At 35.6% G+C, this 4,324-nt stretch overlaps 1 pseudogene; it reads left to right on the forward strand.

The window, feature by feature from the left end:
• The first annotated feature begins 2,324 nt into the window (after positions 1 to 2,324).
• Positions 2,325 to 4,297, forward strand: LOC107852055 (annotated as a pseudogene).
• Positions 4,298 to 4,324: the final 27 nt, after the last annotated feature.

Consider the following 4,324-nt stretch of genomic DNA (forward strand, 5'->3'; position numbering starts at 1 on the left):
TTTGGTGCGGTCGTTCAATTTTCTGTCTCCCCCTCCCCTGCTTCTTTTCTCCCCATTTCATATACCTCGTAATACTAGTCTTACGTTATTACAACTTCAAAAACATATGTGTGTCTACATTGATCCAAAATAGTATATCTACTTTCTCAATATTTTGATATATATCAATGTATCAGTCAAACTATTTTGATATATAGATTCAGTTATCTAGCTTTCGATTACTACATACGTCACTACATGAGATATACATATATATACATATATTCAATTGTCTATCAGTTTTAAAATACGTACTATAAACATCACATACTCAATTTTACCACCCCATAATAATATACAACGTATTCACAAATACTTGAATGAATTATAGATTACATTATTTTATGTCATTAATATACCTTCACTGTATAATATGTATATACTATAAATATATACACCTATACATACACACACATATACACACTATCGACTATATCAAGTTCTAAATACATACTATATATATCACACATACATACACAAGTATATTTACTCAATAATATAGTAGGATATGTTTGAATTAGTGATGTAACAGTCAGCGAGAGAATAAGCAATCTGCGTTGGTTCTTGTTTTGTGATTATGCAGTTGAAAAAGAAAGTAAAGAAGCATATTGTAGCTACAAGGCTGCAACACTGGTGTATCAGATAAGGACTGCTTGAAAGTGAACCGTGTACAAAAACAACGTTATAGATGAATATACAATTTGGCAATGAAGTCAAAGAAAGAGTAGATTTAGAAATTTAATAATAACTAGGAGAGGTCACCTTTGATCAACAAATTATGTAATTAGATCTTTTGTTGCAACCTCACTTTGTTTACAGAATACTGTGCTCTTAGGTGTAATCACTTGACTTTGAAATTGTAATCTTTCATAGTATAAGAATTCACAAAATTTTGGAAAGGACGTGATATAGAGTTATCTGAACACATTCCAACTAGTTACTTTAACAATTTAAATTTCATAGATAAAGCTGTAGAGATTTCATTAATCCTAAATAGTTGGGAGCAATTTGATTTTTGAATTAGATAACAGTAAAACGTCCAGAAGCAAGAGTAACGAATGATTCTACTTACCTCAAAACGTTTGAAGATCTTGAGATCTGGAGAAGGGATTAGACTTGTTTTCTTGAATCAATTCCCTTGGATTCTTGAGAGTTGAGTTTGACAAGAGAACTGGGATTGCTGGATGATGAAATAGTTTGTAAAATTGCTGGAGAAAATGATTTTTTTTTTTAATGTGTGTAACTGTGGAAGACAGATAGATTGTAACTGATTGAGTTTTTAATGTGTAACTGATGAAGACAGAGAAATTGTAACTGATGGAGTTTTTAATTTGTATAACTGAATGTGAGATATTACAAATATTTTCAATGAACAAATACACTTCTCTTTCAACGTGAGGTTGTTTAGTTTACTTTTGGTTCATTTATAAATAACCTACCCATGCTACACGTTGAAAGAGAAGTATATTTTCTCATTGAAAGAATTCGACCAACAGAATTGAGAGAGAGTTGTATTTATTTTGTGTCTTTTTTGTGGCTCGATTTGAATTGGACAAGTTAGATTAGAATGTTTTTACTTTTTAAAATTGAGCATCTAAAACGTTGATTTGAGCCTTTCTATTAAAGGAAGGTATGTGTAAAAAGTTTCTTAACAACGAGAGTAAGTTTGTTCCTAAAGTATGATATCGAAGATAAACTTGATCTCAAAGTATGATTAAGGGTATATTTAGCCAATTTTTTAAAGCATTGGATAAATCTGACCCGTATGACAAAAAGTGTAAATTTGACCTCAAAATATAATAATCCCCCCGTCTCAAATTATGTGTTGCCATTTTCTTTTGGGCCCGTCCCAAAAAGAATGTCGTCTTTCCTTATTTGGTAAGTTTTTAAAAACACAATTACAATTTTACCTTTAGTGGTCCCACTTGATTTTAAATACTACTATTTTTTTTAGAAGAGTAATTTTGTAACTTTAACACAGTCAATACTTATTTTTTAAATATCGTGTCCGGTCAAATAGCGACACATAATTTAGAACGGAGGGAGTAGAATTTTTTAACAATTTTCTAAACTAGAGACTTAAATTTGATCATTTTCCATTTTTTTTTACATAAAAAAAAAATGTAAAAAAAAAAAGAATAAATTGAAAAAAGATGAAAACATGAGAAATAAAATTACTAATCTAAAACAGGTTTTGGTCCATTTTTGTTGATGTGGAGTTCCAGCAGGGACCTAAAACCCCAAAGAAAGAACTAAACCTCCAATAGCCAAATCGTAAAATTTAGCGATGGAAAGGGGAGGACGCAGCGGCGGCGGATGAAGGAGGCCACTTTCATCGTCCTTCGCATGAAAAGTGACAGCCGTTTACGAAACGCGTCGAGGAAGTTCTCCAGCTCCGAACTGAAACAGAACAAGTAACGCCTCCGAAAAAGAAACTAAAAGAGAAGACATTGAGCAGCGTTTGCTTAAGAAACACATAATGAATAGCCAGAAAGAGAAGCAGGAAGGGGAGGGCTCATCGTCGACGACTCTTGCTACTACTTCCGAAAGCGATGCTGAAGATGAAGAAGCATATACTTCGTCTTCCGATGCTATTTATGGAGAGAAATTGGAAGAAAAACCTGATTTAATGAAGTCGATGCTTCGACATACGTACAATCAACAGGCGAATAGTACTTCCTCAAAAGTAGAAAAAAATTGAGTACGAGGTTGTTCACAAAAATACTAATGAAAAGATGAAGAATATTGATATGTTGTCTAAACGAGGAGGAAGAAGAAACGAAGTGACTAGGGATTTAGAAGGAGGGGTTAGAGAGGGGGAAAGGTTTGGGGGTAGTGATGGGAGTGTTGATGGTCCAAGGTTTAAGGATTTAGGAGGAATGGATGGAGTACTGGAGGAAGTGAAAATGGAGGTAATTGTTCCATTGTATCATCCTCAGTTGGCTAAGCATCTTGGAGTTAGGATACTCTTCCACGGTCCGCCTGGCTGTCGCAAAACAAAGCTAGCTCATGCTTTTGCTGATGAGACTGGTGTTCCATTTTATAAACTTTCGGCTATTGAGTTGGTTTCTGGAGTTTCAGGTGAAACTGATTCTTTGTTCTATTTGATTGTTCGCGTCATTATTTTGTATGTTTGCTAGCATAATTTATAATAGAATTGGTCTAACTGTTTGATATTTGATTTTGTTTCACGTCACTATCATCTATTAGCTTTTGTCTGTGTATCATCGAACCGAGGGTGTATCGGTAACAACCTCCCTACCCTAGAGTATCGGTAACAACCTCTCTACCTCTAGGGTAGGGTAAGGTATGTGTGCACCTACTCTACCCCACTTTGTGAGATTACACTGGGCATGTTATTGTTGTTGTTACTATTTACGCTGGGCATATTTGAAGTGTGTTACCCCTTAGAAAATGAATATGCTCCCAATGTCCACTTTGGAGTATATTCGTGGGAATCCGTAAGCCTGCTATTTTAACAGCAATCATGGTGCATCATTCAGTATTATGACAGTCTTGTTGAGTGTTCTGAGGAGTGGGTGTGCGTTTTCTTAGTGCTGTCAACCTAAGGGCATTTTAATTGGATAGTTCTCAATTTCAGGTGCATCAAAAGAGAACATAAGGGAACTGTTCTCGAAGGCATACCGAACGGCACCTTCTATTGTATTTATTGATGAGATTTATGCAATTGCTTCCAAAACAGAAAATTTACAGAAAGAAATGGAGCAGCACATTGTAACACAGCTGTTGACGTGCATGGATGAGTCACATAGAGTTGTAAAACCTAATGATGCAGAGGAAAGTGCTTTACCTTCTGATAAAAGAAATAGTGAAGCAAAATCAAACGGATCTAATCGTGGACCTGACTATGTCCTAGTAATTGGGGACACAAATAGACCTGATGCTATTGACCCAACATTGAGGAGGCCTGGACGATTTGACCGTGAAATTGCCTTGGGTATTCCTGATGAAAATGCAAGGTCGCAAATTTTGTCTGTGCTCACACGTAACCTAAGAGTTGAAGGTGCATTGATGTCATGAAGATAGCTAGCTCAACCCCAGGATTTGTCGGAGCTGACTTGGCTGCTCTAACTAACAAGGAAGGTAACCTGGCAATGAAAAGGATAATAGACGTGAGGAAGGTTGAGCTTTTAGGAGATTGGCAGATGGTGAAGATTCCGAAGAATGGTGGAGAAAGCCATGGTCACCTGAAGAGATGGCAAATCTCAGCATTAATGTGGCTGATTTTGAGGTATGATGCAGAGAATTTTGATTTACCTAAAGG

The sequence above is a fragment of the Capsicum annuum genome, unplaced genomic scaffold (assembly GCF_002878395.1).
Source record: "Capsicum annuum cultivar UCD-10X-F1 unplaced genomic scaffold, UCD10Xv1.1 ctg61536, whole genome shotgun sequence".
In the NCBI taxonomy this organism is placed as follows: Eukaryota; Viridiplantae; Streptophyta; class Magnoliopsida; order Solanales; family Solanaceae; genus Capsicum; species Capsicum annuum.